This window comes from Muscardinus avellanarius (assembly GCF_963383645.1).
Source record: "Muscardinus avellanarius genome assembly, chromosome: 7".
NCBI classification, from domain to species: domain Eukaryota; kingdom Metazoa; phylum Chordata; class Mammalia; order Rodentia; family Gliridae; genus Muscardinus; species Muscardinus avellanarius.
In genome coordinates this window covers 57052388-57069053 of record NC_137793.1, presented here as the reverse complement: position 1 = coordinate 57069053, position 16666 = coordinate 57052388, and positions in this window count along the sequence as shown.

Below are 16666 nucleotides of genomic sequence, written 5' to 3'. Positions count from 1 at the left end.
TCTCACCATTTGGGAGGCTAAGACAGGAGGACCATAGGTTCAAGGCCATCCTCAGCAACGTAGTGAGACCCTGTTTTACAACAAACCAAAACAAAGGTCCAGAGTGTAACTGAGAGGTAGAATGTCCCTGGGTTCAACCCTAAGTACCACACACAAACGAGAAGAACACACAAACGAGAAGAAGAAATAATCACACTTGAGAGAAATTCTGTAAATAAAATGAAGGTCAGGAGGTTTTCTGTCAGGGCACTATACATCCAAAGGATCACATGCATGAGAAACTCCTATGAATGCCTTGAGTATTAAAAGAAAATGTGTGTGTGTGTGTGTGTGTGTGTGTGTGTGTGTTAATGGGAATAGAACTCAGGGGCATTCTACCTCTGAGCTACACTCCCAGTTCCATTTTATTCTTTTATTTTGAAACAGGGCCTCACTAAGTAGCTGAGGCTGGCCACAAACCTGCAATTCTCCTGTCTCAGCCTCCCAAGTAGTGGGATGACAAGTGTGTGCCACCGTGCCCAGCTCTTCAGAAATCTTTGTACACAAGTTGCACTTATATAATAGAGAATTCAAGGTAGTAGAGAACTATGTATCACTGCAAAGATTGCAGCAGATATAGAAGCCTTGATCAAGAACTGATATTTAATTGACTGTCATTTTGTTGATATTGGATAATACTTTTAAAAGTACTTTAAAAGTAAAATTTTAAATATTTGAAACATTTTCAACAAATTCTCTGAGAATTTGTATTGAAGGAAGCAGTTATAAGTCATGTTGTAGACTCCAAGGTTTTGGTTTGTTTTCTTCTTAAGGAAACTTGCAATGTCTATATATGTGTGAAGTTTTTGTGTGTGTGTGGCACTGGGGGTAGAACCCAGGGGTTTCCTACCTCTGGGCTACATTCCCAAACGTGTGTGTGTGTGTGTGTGTGTGTGTGTGTGTGTGTGTGTGTGTCTATGTGTGTCTGTGTCTGTGTGTGTGTGCTACCGGGGATTGAACCAGGGGCATTCTACCCCTGAGCTACACCCCCACCCCTATTTTTTTATTCTTTATTTTGAAACAAGATCTCATTAAGTTGCAGAAGGCCTCACTAAGTAGCTGAGGCTGTCTGTGAACCTCAATCCTCCTGTCTCAGCCTTCCAAATGCTGGGATTACAAGCATGTATCACCATGCCCCGGCACTCCCAGACCTATTTTATGCTTTATATGGAAACAGGGTCTCACTAAGTTGTTGAGAGCCTCACTAAATAGCTGATGCTGGCTTTAAAGCCGTGTGATCCTCTGTCTCAGCCTCCTAAGTACTGGGATTACAAACGTGTGCCATCATGCCCAGCTATGTGAAGCTTTTTTAAAAAGAAAAAATAAACCAGGCATGGTGGTGCATGCTTGTAATCCCAGCACTTAGGAGGCTGAAACAAGGATTGCACAGGTTCGAAGCCAGCCTCAGCTATTTAGTGAGGCTCTCAGCAACTTAGTGAAACTATGTTTCCAAAATAATATATAAAATAGGTCTGGGAGTATAGCCTGGAGGTAGAAAAGCCCCTGGGTTCCACCCCCAGTACCAAACACACACAAAATAAAAGCAAAAGTAAGAGCCAGTTGTGGTAGTGCATGTTTATAATCCCAGTACTTGGGATGCTGAGACAGGAGGATCACAGGTTTGAGGCCATCCTCAGCTACTTAGTAAGGCCCTCTGCAACTTAGTGAGACCCTGTTTCAAAATATAAGAAATATGCTGGGCGTGGTGGTGCACACTTGTAATCCCCACGCTTGGGAGGCGGAGACAGGAGGATCACCTAGGTTCGAAGGCAGCTGCATGCGCTGGCTTAGGAGACCCTGTTTCTAAATAAAAATATAAAATAGGCCTGGGAGTGTAGCCCAGAGGTAGAAGGGCTTCCAGGAACCCCAGTACCACACACACACACACACACACACACAAAAAAAAAAAAAAAAAAAAAAAGAAAAAAGAAAAAAGAAAGAAATATGGCTGGGGTGTAGCTCAGAGATAGAATGCCCCTGGGTCCAATCCCCATTATCCCCAGTACTTTAAAAAAAAAAAAAGAAAGAAAAGAAAAGAGAAAAGAAAAGGAAAAAATAAATTTAATCAGGCAACATCATTAAACACACATGATGTCTTTTTTTTTTTTTTTTTTTTTTGGTGGTACTGGGGTTCCTGGAAGCCCTTCTATCTCCAGGCTACACTCCCGGACCTATTTTTACATTTTAATTTGGAAACAGGGTCTCCTAAGCAAGCGCGTGCGGATGGCTTCGAACCTGCAAGATCCTCCTGTCTCTGCCTCCCAAGCGCGGGGATTACAAGCGTGCACCACCACGCCCGGCTCACATGATATCTTTTAATATGTAAGGCTTTTTGATTATGTGTGTATGTGAGTGTGTTGCAAAACATAACTTGTAGAAGTCTGATATGCATGTGGAACACATCCTTAATTGTACACAGGGAAGGAAACACTTAACCTTAGTCCAACATGTAGGAAGATGTGTTACATTGTCTCAATAGTGATTCCTGTTGTGAATATAATGTGTATTATGGTGTGGTGCTTTTTAAAAATTATAATGCATCTTTTTCTCCTATTTCCTGACACTTATAAATGGATATAGCATTGTTACTAAACTAATCCTTCAATAAGAAGCTAAAATGTTTCTGTAAAATGTTCAGCCTTCTCATGGTTGATCACATTTTGCATTAAGGATTAATTATTTGCAGCATTCTGGAGGCTGAGACTGGAGGATCGCAGTTCGCCGACAGCCTCAGTTATTCAGTGAGACCCGGTTTAAAAATAAAGAATAAAAAATAGGGCAGGGGCTGTAGCTCGGAGGTCGAATGCCTCTGGACCCACAAAATAAATAAATAAATTTAAAAAAAAATGCCCAGACCCGCCAAAAAAAAAAAGAAAGATGCATTATTTTTAGCAAAAGTTTTGGTGCTTTTAAAGCAGCTGAAAACAGTAATATTTATTATAGCTTACACAATCAAAACAAATAGTACTATGTGAGAAGTATTACTTATTTTACTGTCAATGTTTAAGGAAGGTCTAGAGTTAATTTGTGTTTGTATTTTAAATGAGAGCCCTAATGTTCTTCCCTTTCTCTTCCCAGTAGAAACAACATGGCATAGTGGTTAAGATTGTGAACTCTGGATTTCTGCTGTCTTGGCCTCAGAAAGGGGCATACTAGTCGCCTCTCTGAGCCTCAGGTTCTTTCTGTAGAAGAGTAGAGATAGTAACATCTTAGGATTGCTTTGAGGTTGAAGTGAGTTAATAATTTTAAAGCACTTAGAACAGTGTCTAAGACACAAGAACTATATATTATATGTTATCATCGTTACAGTTTGTGTACCTGAATCATGCTTGGGGGTAAAAGCCCTTAACACTGCCAGTGCCTTGGTTTGATTTGGTCTGGTTTGGTTGTGTTCCCACAAGTAATTCAGGAACACAGTATGATTAGGCTAGGCCAAGGGTTGGCATAAACTATAGCCCAACAGCCAGATCTGGTAAACTGCCTATTTTTGTAGCCAGTAAACTGGGGATAGATTTCTTTTATTACTAAGTGGTTGAAAAAAATTAAAGAATATTTTGTGACACATGAAAATTATATGATATTCAAATTCAGTGTCCATAAACAAACTGTTTTGAGAACACTAATATAAAAACAACAACAACAAAAACATTTCTTGGTGTTTTGCCTGTAACTGCCTTCATACTACACCAGCAGAGACCATATGGTGTCAGAGCCTAAGATACTTGCTGCTGGGCACTTTACAATAAGTTTTCTGTTACTTAAAGCTGAAAATATTGCAACCAATGTAAACGTATACTTTTATAAATGTTATGTGTTCTAGTAATGATGCACCCAGCAATTTGTAGGTGACTGTTTTTATGCAGTATTTTTACTTTGCACATTATATTTATATGTTTAAAGCTTAAGCTTACACATTTTTTTGGAAAAATGTGTCTTTTTTTTACTTGCTGCATTGTTATAATATCAAAACAAATTTCCTGATGGAGTGTAGTAGATATATGAAATAAATATTGTCTAAGTAGAATTGAGTTGTGAATTGGCCTCTATCCAGTTTCCCTTTATTTTCTTCCAGGTCAATGGCTGGTTTTCCCCATAGTTTATTCTTGTTTTGTTTGTTTGTTTTGTGTTGTTGGTACTGGGGGTTGAACCTGAGGAGCATCCTACCTTTGAGCTACCCCCCCAGCCATATTTTATTCTTCATATTTCAAAGGATCTTGCTAAGTTGCTGATGGCCTCACTAGGTTATGAGGCTGGCCTTGAACCCGTGATTCCATTGTCTCAGCCTCCTATATATTAGGATTGCAGGTGTGCACCGCCACACCTGGCTCCCACACTGTTTTATGCTTTTCTCACGTTCACAACACAAAACACCATCTCCATGCCATATTTAACTGAAATAGCCAAATGACAAAAAGTATTATAACCTAACTCCGCTGCTACATTATTAGTAACCTGTAAAATTATTGCCTGTACTTCGTATTATAGATGGTTCTTGATTTGAGAGGGTTCAACTTAGAATAAATCTGTATTGACAAGAATACTTCAAAAAATACATCTACAGGATTAATGTATGTGTGTGTGATACTGGGGACTGAACTCAGGCACATTTTTTTGCTTTGAAGCATATTTCTTTCTCAGATCTCCATGTGGCCTGGGAATCATTGGATTTGGGACTGTGTCCTGCTGAGCAACTCTGTCTCTCAGTGCACAGTCCAGTTTCCAGTGTCCTTTTTTCCTACAAAGAGGGCATGGCTTAGAAGTAGGGGGCAGGTTCGGGCTTAAAACATGGCCCAGGAAGGCTGGCCCTTCTGTGGGATGAAACACCCAGCTGCCCCTGGATAGCCGCAGCCAGCATTTAGCATTCGGCCTGATTCCTTTTGGCCTTTTGTATTTGAAGACTTTAAAGGCTTGTTTAATGAGTCCCTTATTAAGGAGTCTGGGGACCATCCTCCAATTTTTTTAGTTTTTTTGTGGGTGTCAGGGAAAAATTGTGAACTAAAATGCATAAAGGTAGAAATGACCATTGTCCATTTCAGGGTTGAAGGTGGTGTATTTGAGGCCAATCTTTGTGAGTGAAATATGAACAGGGCCAGGTTTTCATTGGCCCTTGAGTACTTTCCTTAATCTTATCATAGTCACAGATGCTTTTCATACCTTCCAGAAGACAAGTATCCCTCTGAAGCAGGTTGATATTTCCATTCTGTCTGATAGGATTATACTCAGCATCCTGTGTGTAGAGTGCCTGGAGGGCTTGAGCTGCCATTAACATGCACTCCTTCTCCTCTGATGTGAAATGATGTAAATATCCTGCCAGGTCAGGTCACAGGAATGGGTGAGAAAGTGTATTCTTTAGAATAGGTCCTGGGGTTAGAAGAGAAAGAGGTCCTTTTGGATCTGAGAGAGGTTATCAGGCGGGAAAGGGACATCCACCTTTCAGAGAGGGAGAATGTGAGAAGGGGCTTGGGTATTTGGGTGGGAGACAGCAGTGAGCTAGAGTGGGGAGAGAGGAGAGGTGGGGAAGGGCAAGCTAAGCCAAGGAGCTGTCAACAGGTGGAGACAGGTGCAGGCAGAGAAGTGGCTGCAGTGGCTGGGAGAGGCAGTGGAGGGGAGGCAGCTTTGAAGTTGGAGGAGGGGGAGACAGAAGGGGTGGGGGACCTCCAACATCTACTGTGGCTTTGCTGAAAAGTTTTTGAGATTGTGCTGAATTTGAAAATTGAAAGTGCCATCTTCTGGCCGCTGACTGTAATTGTAGGTGTTTGTATTAAGGCCAAATGGGATTAAGAATACCAGAGGCCTGGAGTAAATTGAAGTGAAGCCAAAGGTGTTACGGTTGTGAAGAAAGCAATCAACTGGGGTGTCCCGTGGGCATCTGAAGGGAGAGTTTCCCACTGTGGAGTGGTCTCTGAGGTGGGTCCTAAATCCTGGAGTGTTAAGGGAAAATTTGTGAGTTGGTTGGTGGGATGGTCCTGGACCCATGGAGATATGTGGGAAGACTCTAAGCCTTTAGAAAGGGGTGTTCCAAACCAATTCATGAGAGCTAGAACACTTAGAGCTTCAATCAGAGGGGTAGGGCATTCCCCAACTGTCTGAAAACTCTGAATGAGAGGACTGAACAGCCTCCAGGTATCTCCAAAAGACTAAGGGTCCCCAAACCAGTATTGCTATGGGGGTTGCTCTTACCCAGCACCAGAATTTTTGGTGATTGCTTCTGAAGCAATAGATGGGGGTGGGGGGGTCCTGGACTCACTGAGAGAACCAAAATGGGAGGAAATGGTAAGGACTTACCCCGAGATGGTGAATTGCCTGGTGGTGAATGTCTGGGCTGCAAAGCAGTGGCCTCTGCCAGAGCCTTTGGCAGGGAGAGGAGCAGAGGAAGAAGCAGGAGGGGGAGGAATCAGAGTGAGGACCCAAAGTCCCTCAGGGAATGGGAGTTAACCCACTGCTTGCCACTGGGCTGCAATAGGAAACTAGTTCCATAGCATTCCCTTCTACCAGGTCCCAGGTTTCAGCACCAAGGATGAAAAGGCTGGAGGAGGGAAGGGACAGCAAAGGAGCCAGCTCTACTGCAAAAACATGCCCTATTGAGATAAAATCTGCAGAGGGATCTCCAGGAAAGGATGGAGCCCATTTCTGATTACAGGCTGAGGGTTTATATAAAGTCAATCTGAAAGGCAATTCAAATTCTGGTGGGTAGTTTCTAAGGTGAGAAAGTGGGGGTCCTTGAGATGGGAAAGCAGTTATCTATTGGCCCTTTGCAGTCTATGCCATGCAAGATATGGAGGAGCTCCAGTCAGTAAGATAGAGGGACTTTTCCAATAAGTGAAAAGCCTTTACAAAATGGAGTTGCTTTTGCTCAGCCATCTAACAATGATCCACTGTTGATACCATATAAACCTGTAATCCCAGTTCTTGGGAGGCTGAGAGACAGGAGGATCATAGCTTCAAGGGCAGCCTCAGCAATTTTGTGAGATTCTCAGCAATCCAGCAGGACCCTATTTCAAAACAAAAAATAAGCCAAGCATAATGGTACATACCTGTAATCCCAGTTTTTGGGAGACTGAGACAGGAGGATTGTAGGTTCATGGCCAGCCTCTGAAACCTCATGAAGCCCTCTGTAACTGAGATCTGATTTCAATATAACAAACTAACAGAGCTAAGGGTGTAGTTCAGAGCATAGAATGCCTTTAGATTCAATTCCCAGTACCACAAAAAGTAAAATAAAAATAAAAATTTGTTGTGAGCACATGAAATATATGGCAGAATGTGGGTGTAGCGTAGGAATAGATGAACTAGCCAGATACACGAGAAGACCCAAGGCAGAAAAAGGTGTAATCAACACACCCAGGTGGAACCAACGTGCCCTTCGAATTAACCAATGTACAATGGACCCACACCCACAGGGCGTAACCAATAGAAGATGCGGTGGCGCCAATTTAGAATATATCTGGCCTGGCAGATGGCCATATGAGTAGCTCTGACACATAGTTTGTGAGGCTGAATGTTGGCTAGGCCAGGGCACTCCTTGTTGGACTATTTCTCTAGATGACAGTCAGGCTCAACCCGGTCTGATTCCCTGGACCTCGAGCATCTGTACCTCAACCACTGGCCACCACTGTGACCACGATCCTGAACCTAGGTTACCAACAGAGACCCGTCTTGCTTCAGGTAACCAAATGCCATCTAGCTAGTGGCTGAGAGAAGGATGGGAGTGTTATAGGCACTGTGTCAATTAATAAACTGAGCATTGTGAAAAGCATCGAATGTGACCTGTCATTCTTGCCACTGTGTCCATAAGAATAATAAAATTTTAAAAAGCTAGCCTGGTGTGGTGGTGCACACTTGTAATCCCAGCATTCGGGAGGCTGACACAGGAGGATCACGGTTCACAGACAGCCTCAGCTACTTAGTGAGGCCCTTTGCAACTCAGTGAGATCCTGTTTCAAAATAAAGAATAAAAACTTGAGCTGGGCATGGTGGTGCACACTTGTAATCCCTTGCGCTTGGGAGGTGGAGACAGGAGGATCGCGCAGGTTCGAAGCCAGCCGTGCTGGCTTAAGAGACCCTGTTTCCAAATAAAAAATATAAAAATAGGTCTGGGAGTGTAGCCAGGAGGTAGAAGGGTTTCCAGGAACCCGAAATAAATTTAAAAAAAAAGAATAAAATATAGGGCTGGGGTTGTAGCTCAGAGCTAGAATGCCACTAGGTTCCATCCCCAGTATGCAAAAATAAATAAATAAATAAATAAATAAATAAATAAATAAATAAATAAATGGCTGGGGGCGTTGCTTGGAGATAGAAGGATCCTGGGATTCATTTCCCAGTACCGTGAATATGTGCTCCTGCACGCGCGTGCGCACACACACACACACACACACACAGAAAACGAAAAAAAAGGAAAGAAAAAGAAAGATCTCATAACAATAGATTAGCCAAAACACCTAAACTGTAAAATAAAAAAGGAAATGAACAAAGGATACAATTAGGAACACAGCAGAAGAGATTCACAGGAAACTAAATGTTAGCTAGGCATGATGGCACATGCTTGTAATCCCAGTACTTGGGAAGTTGAGACAGGAGGATTGCAGGTTCCAGGACAGCCTCAGCTACTTAGTGAAGCCCTCTGCAACTTTGACCCTTTTTCAAAAACAAAAAATAGGGCTGGGGTATAGCTTGGAGTTAGAATGCCTCTGGGTTCAAACCCAAGTACCGCAAAAAAAAAAAAAAAAAAAAAAAAAAGAATTTGTTAAAATACATTTACAACTGGGCGTGATGTAATCCCCGTGCCTGGGAGGCGGAGACAGGAGGATCGTGCAGGTTTGAAGCCAGCCGCTTAAGAGACCCTGTTTCCAAAAATAAAAAGTATAAAATAGGTCTGGGAGTGTAGCCCAGAAGTAGAAGGGCTTCCAGGAACCCAAGTACCACCAAAAATAAATAAATATATATATAAATAAATAAATAAATAAAATACATTTCCAACTAGAAATTTCTCTCCAGAAACTTTTTGATACATCTCACAAATCTTGGTATGCTGTGTTTGTTCTCATAAATCTCAGAATATTCTCTAGTTTTCCTTGCGATCATCTCTTTAACTCCTAAATGCTGGGATTACAAGCGTGTGCCACCACGCCCAGCCTCTAAAGGTTTTTTTTTTTTTTTTTTATTGGTGCATTATATTCAAACATCATATTGGGGTAAAAAACTTGTGTGTACAAACATGTACTCATCACTGATTTAACCCCTACCCAATTCCCACCCCATTCCCTCCCCATCCCTCCCTCTCTTGCTTGGCTTAGTGATTGACTTCGATATGTTTAAGTACATTGTGTGTTTTAGAGATTTTCCTCTTCCCCTCTCCTTTCTCCCCCTTTAGGTTGTCTTGTTTGCTCCTCTATAGGATTTCCTCTTTCAAGAGTTCCTCCTATGACCCATTTCTCCCTAACTCTCACATATTAGGGAAAGCATCTGATTTCTTATTTTTGTGACTGACTAATCTCACTTAGCATAATGTCCTCCAGTTCCATCCATTTCCCTGAAAATGATGTAATTGAGGGTTTTTTTTGATGGCTGAGTAAATCTAAGGGTTTTAAAAGTGTATTTGTATACCTAAAACCTTTGGCCATTTTTACATTGTTTCTTCTTAAGAAAATAGTGGGCTACATTCTTTCTATTCTAGATATGAACCTCTTATATGATTTGTAAATATTTTCTCCTAACCTGATGACTTTCTACCACCTTCTTAATGGCTCTCTATGAGGCAGAAGTTATTGATTAAATCTAATGTATCTATTTCTGCTGCATGTATTTCTGCCATCATACATGAGAATCTTTTGCCAAAATCAACATCAAGATTCACATATAGGCCAGGCGTGGTGCGCATGCTTGTAATACCCGCACTTGGGAGACAGGAGGATCACACTGGTTTGAAGCCAGCCTTGCTGGCTTAAGAGACCCTGTTTCCAAATAAAAAAATATAAAATGGGTCTGGGAGTGTAGCCCGGAGGTAGAAGGGTTTCCAGGAACCCCCAGTACCACCACCAAAAAAAAAAAAAAAAAAAATATATATATATATATATATACACACACACACATACATATTTTGTTCTGAGTTTTATATCTACTATCAGTTAATCTTTGCATGTGGTATTAGGATCTAACTCTTTATACATGGTTCATCCAGTTGTCACAACACTTGTTGAAGCATTATTGCCCCATTAGAATATCCTGGCACCCTTGTCACAAATCAGTTCACCAATGATATGTTACTTCAGTTCTGGACTCTTTTCTTACATTATCTGAGTCTATTTTGTTGTGGTACTACAATGTCGTAATGATATAGTATGTTCTGAAACCCAGAACTTTCACATTGCATTCAAGTATTTACTCAAAAGGAAGAAAAGTATATGATTAACAAATATAACACACGAATGTTCCAGGCAGATATGCTCATAGCAATCAAAAACTGTAAGCAGGGGAACTGATAAGCAAATTTTAATATACCCATATGGTAAAATACTAGCTGGCAATAAAAACAAAAGTGCTACTGATACATATTAAAATATGGATGAATCTCAGCCGGTCATGGTGGCGCATGCTTGTAATCCCCGCACTTGGGAGGCAGAGACAGGAGGATCGCGCAGGTTCGAAGCCAGCCACGCTGGCTTAAGAGACCCTGTTTCCAAATAAAAATATAAAAATAGGTCTGGGAGTGTAACCCGGAGATAGAAGGGTTTCCAGGAACCCCAGTAACACCAAAATAAATAAATAAATAAATAAATAAAATATCTCAAAATTGAATGGAAAGACACAAAAAAGGACATTATGTATAGCTCCCCTTACATGAAATACCCTAAAAGATAAATGTGACCTAGTAACAAGAAGCAGGACTCTCCTCCTCAAGGGAGGAGAAAGTGACCATGAAGGGAAATGAGAACTTCCTTGGTAATAGGAAACGTTCTATAATTTAATTCTGGTGATGATTACACATGGACAAGTTGTTGTTAAAACTCATAATATTGGTTATTAATAGCATATATTTGCTGGTGGGCACAGTGGCAAACACATGTAATCCCAGTGCTTGGGAGGCTGAGACAGGAGTATCAGAGGTTCAAGGCCATCCTCCACAGCTTAGGGAGGCTTTCAGCAACTAAGACACTGTTTCATAATTAAAAATTTAAAAATAGGGCTGGGAAGATGGGCATGGTGGCACATGCTTGTAATCCCAGCATTTGGGAAGCTGAGACAGGAGGATCGCGGTTTGCAGAGAGCCTCAGCTACTTAGTGAGGCCCTTTGCAACTCAGTGAGACCCTGTTTCAAAATAAAGAACAAAAATAGGGCTGGGGGGTGTAGCTCAGAGGTAGAATTCCCTTGGGTTCCATCCCCAGTACCACAAAATAAATAAATAAAAATAATAAAAAGGAAGCCGGGCGTGGTGGCACACGCTTATAATCCCAGCATTTGGGAGGCAGAGACTGAAAGATCGCAGTTCAGGGACAGCCTCAGCAAGGCCCTTTGCAACTCAGTGAGACCTTGTTTCAAAAAATAAAGAAATAAAAAAAATAGGTCTGAGGGTGTAGCTCAAAGGTAGACTGCCCCTGGGTTCCGTCCCCAGTACTGCAATTAAAAAAAAAAAAAAAAAAAAAAAAGGCTGGGATCTACCTTAGAGGTAGAATGCCTCTGAGTTCAATCTCTAGTATCAAGGGGGGGGGATAGATCAGTTGATTTATAAAAAATTTAATAACAAAACAGAAAATTTTAAATTTGTGAACAGAAAAATGGATACTATAGCTATATATAAAGCCAAGCAATATGCTTTATTAAAATGAATTAACTAATGCCAAACATACCAATATTTAAAATGTCAAAACCATACACTGGAAAACAAGTTTCAGAAGAACTCAGGTTCCCATTGGTATAAATATTTGCAACAATAATATATATTGTTGTAAATACTTAACTTTTTCTCCATTAATAAACATGTTTCTAAATTTCCTGAATATACACCTTAAATATGTTTCCTAAGTAGACATATATATTAATAAATACATATACATGGAGAAAAAGGGTAAAAGTGAAGAGAAGTGGGAATCAACAAAAAACAAGCTTAGAATAGTGCCTGAAGGTGGCGAGGGTCTCAGGGGCTATAAGGGCTAGGATTGGCAGGCACATGCTTCAACTATATATTTGTATACTTATGTTCTAACAATAATAGGTCAGACAGTTATGCCGTAGAATTTGATGCATGTATGAATTAACTTCACTAAAACTATGCCAGCCTGCCCAAAGGAGGGGACTGTAGTTGAGTCAGTAGTTTTGAATTGAAGATCACAAGCTACAGTTTCCTATGACTCTGAATTGGCCGAGACTTAGTCCTATTCCTAGTCCTTTGAGGTACTACTCCTAGCCCTACTCCTACTCTCTAGAGGATGCTACTGCAGTCCTCTAGTTCCACATAAACTTTTAGTGTAGTATCTAGTTTGTGCACCTAGGAAGAGGAGGCAGATGTAACCTCAGTGCCAGGATGTATCCCAATGCCAGTGGTTGGTCCCAGTGTACATTTCAGTGGGAGCTGGTTCATTCTGAGCTACCCTAGAGATAAGTGCTAGGATGGGCCACTGGGCAGTATTTATAGAGGCACAAGAATAGTTGGGGGGCATACTAATTAGTAATGGCCCATGAGAGGAAGGACATTTACCTAAAAAGAATCAGACAGATTAATCTATTTTTATTTTTAAAGATCTTTATATTCTACAATTAATATTTTATAAATATTTATCTTGACCTCTATTTTAAATTTGGGATCAGAGCAAAACATGAGTTTTAGTATAACATTGTATCTAGAGGAATTTTTTCCATCATTCCTAAATTGACAGATTTCTAGTAATCTTCAAACAGGATAACCTGAATTGTTGTTAAAGCTTTCACATTTAAAATGTTGAGACTTGATTTCAATATGAATGATCTTGTCTAGTAAATGGAATTTATTGGTATAGGCTTAATGATATTTGCTGCAATGGGTATCTTCCCTATTATTTCTTTAACAAACAATGTGTATAACTTGCACATAATGGTTTCAAGAAATGTAGGATGCTGTCACTTTCTCCTAGGTGTGGTTTCTCTGATTTTCATTAATGGCCAATTTCTGGAGCAACATTTTCCAACACCCATTTGATTTGTAGGACTATCTCCTAGGTTTGCTTTAATTAACACTAAAACATTTCCCTACATTCCCTTCATGCAGAACAGGATAGGTATTGAATCATTTTAAAAATTGTCTTTATTTATAACAGACATGTAAAGGCCAGTTACATTTACAATATTTTCCCCTATGTGTACTCTCTTATTTGGAAAGATGACTTACGGTTTGCCACATTCTTTACATTCACTGGTCTCATGTCCTGTGTGAATTCTCCAAAATATTTTGAAATATGAGTTACAAGAGAAAGATTTTTCATGTTGCTACATTTATTTTTTTTTTTCAGTGTATCCTTTAAGATACTGTGGAGCCAGGCGTGGTGGTGCATGCTTTTAATACCTGTGCTTAAGAGGCAGAGACAGGAGGATTGCACAGGTTTGAAGCCAGCCTCAGCTACTTAGTGAGGCTCTCAGCAACTTAGGAGATGCTGTTTCCAAGTAAAATATAAAATAGTTCTGGAGTATAGCCTGAAGGGAAAGGCCCTGGGTTCCACCCCCAGTACCACCACCAAAAAACAACAACAACAAAACTGTGGGATCTGATTTCTCAAGAGGCTTTCCCACACTGCGTGCGTGCGTGTGTGCGTTGCTGGGAATTGAACCCAGGAGCATTCTACCTCCAAGCCACAGTCCGAGTCCTATTTTATTTTTAATTTGGAAATAGGGCCTTGCTCAGTTGCTGAGAGCTCTGCTAGGTTGCCGAGGCTCACTTTGAAAGTGCAATCCTTTCAAGTACTGGGATTACAGGTATGCACCACCCTACTCCCTGCTCTCACAGGGTCTCTTCTCCCTGGTGTTTTCTCTGATGTATTTTGAGGACCGAGTTGCAACTGAAAGTCTTTCCACACTGATTGCATTCATAGGGTTTCTCCCCTGTGTGTGTTCTCTGATGTTTAGTGAGGTCTGACTTATGGTAGAAGGACTTCCCACATTCATTACACTCATAAGGTCTTTCTCCTGTGTGTATTCTCTGATGTACAGTAAGGACTGATTTCGCAGAGAATGATTTCCCACACTCATTGCATTCATAGGGTTTCTCCCCTGTGTGTGTTCTCTGATGTTTAGTGAGATCTGAGTTCCGATAGAAGGACTTCCCACATTCGTTACATTTATAAGGTTTTTCTCCAGTGTGTATTCTCTGATGTACGTTAAGGACTGATTTCTCAGAAAATGACTTCCCACACTCTTTGCAGTCATAGGGCTTCTCCCCTGTGTGTGTTCTCTGATGTGATTTGAGGACTGAGTTGCAAGTAAAGGTTTTCCCACACTGAACACAGTGATAAGGTTTCTCCACTTTGTGTGTTCTCTTATGTACTGTGTAGTTGGATTTATGGTAGAAGGTCTTCCCACATCTTTTACATACATAGGGTTTCTCACCTGTATGCATTCTCTGGTGTACTGTAAGGTATGAATTCCTAGAGAAGAATTTCCCACATTCCTTACATTCATAGGGCTTCTCACTTGTGTGTGTTATGTGGTGTTTAGTAAGGTCTGACTTGCTGTAGAAAGCTTTTCCACACTCATTACATTTGTAGGGTTTCTCCCCTGTATGTATTCTCTTATGGACCATGAGGACCCACTTCTCAGAGAGGGATTTCCCACACTCACTGCACTCATAGGGCTTCTCCTTTGTGTGTGTTTTCTGATGTACTTTTAGGCCTGCATTCCGTGTAAAGGTTTTCCCACACTGAATACATTCATAGGGCTTTCCCATGTGAGTCTTGTGATGTTTAGTGACATCTGACTTGTTATAGAAGGTTTTGCCACACACCTTACATTCATAGGGTTTCTCACCTGTGTGAGTTCTCTGGTGTATTCTAAGGTATGAATTTCGGGAAAAAGACTTCCCGCACTCACTACATTCATAGGGTTTCTTGCCCATGTGTGTTATATGATGTATTCTGAGGATAGATTTGCTTATAAAGGTTTTTCCACATTGACTGCACTCATAGGGTTTTTCCCCTGTGTGAATTCTCTGATGTACTGTGAGATATGACTTACAATAGAAGCCTTTTCCACATTCCTTACATTTATAGGGTTTCTCTCCTGTGTGTGCTCTCTGATGTATTATGAGGTGTGAATTTCTAGAAAAAGATTTCTCACATTCATTACATTTATAGGGCTTCTCTCCTGTATGCATCCTCTGATGTATTATAAGGTGTGAATTCCTTGAGAAGCATTTCCCACATGCATTACATATATAGGATTTTTCGCCAGCGTAGATCTTCTGGTGTGTGGTGAATGCTTTTCCACAATCATGAGGTTCATAGGGTTTCTCCCCTATATGTGTTTTCTGATGTTCAGTGAGTTTAGACTGTGCACAGAAAACTTCTTTGTATTCACTACATTCATAGACTTTCTCCCCTGTATGTGTTCTCTGAGTTACATTAAGTATTGACTTCTCACATAAAGGCTCCTCTAATTTGTTACATTCATATTTTTTTTCTCCAGTGTTCGAAAAGACTGACTTGCTGAAATTATCTACATCTTCAGTACATTCATGGCTTTCCACCTCCAAATGAACTTTATGCTTCAAAGGAGTTAACTTCTCAAAAGTTTTCTCATATCCATTAAATTTGTAAAGATTTTCTCTTTTCTGTGCCATTTGATGGACCATGAGAGTTGAATGATTGCAGAATATTTGATTATATTCATCATATTCACAAGGACTATCTCCTATAGAGGCTTGTTTATATGTAATAAAAACTGCTTTCTCATGGAAATCTTTCTCACATTTTTTATATTCTAAAGATTTCTCTATATTTTGAATTTTCAGGTGCGAAATGAAATCTTCATTATAACTGAGGTATTCTTCATTTTGAATGAATTCATAAGGCTTCTCTTCAACATGAGATTTTTCATGGTGAGTATTGAGCAACAGTTTTCCATGTGCATTGAGGTCATATGGCTCATTTCTTAAATAGTTTTTCTTACTAATACCTAATTCTGAAATGCACTTCAAACTAATACCACATGAGTCACATTTACAAGGTATTTCTAGGGAAGGAACTGAGTCTATAGCCAAATCAAACCCTTTTCCTACTACATCACCTCTCTGTATAGACAGTGTTTTGCTGTTGATTGATGGGGTTTGCCAGACAAGTCTGTCCTGAATTTCTTGACTCTGCTTCAATGGGTCATCATCTTTGCAGACTTCTAGAAAGGAGAAAAACAAGTGATGAATCTTACAGTATGATGAAAGTCCACTTAAATACAAATTTAGATACAAAAGTTCTGTGTGTGTGTGTGTGTGTGTGTGTGTGTACGTACGTGGTACTAGGGACAGAACCCAGGGGCAGTCTACCTCCAAGCTACAACCCCAGCCCTATTTTTTATTCTTTATTTTGAAACAGGGTCTCACTGAGTTGCAGAGGGCCTCACTAAATAGCTGAGGTTGGTCACAAAATGCAATCCTCCTGTCTCAGCCTCCCAAAT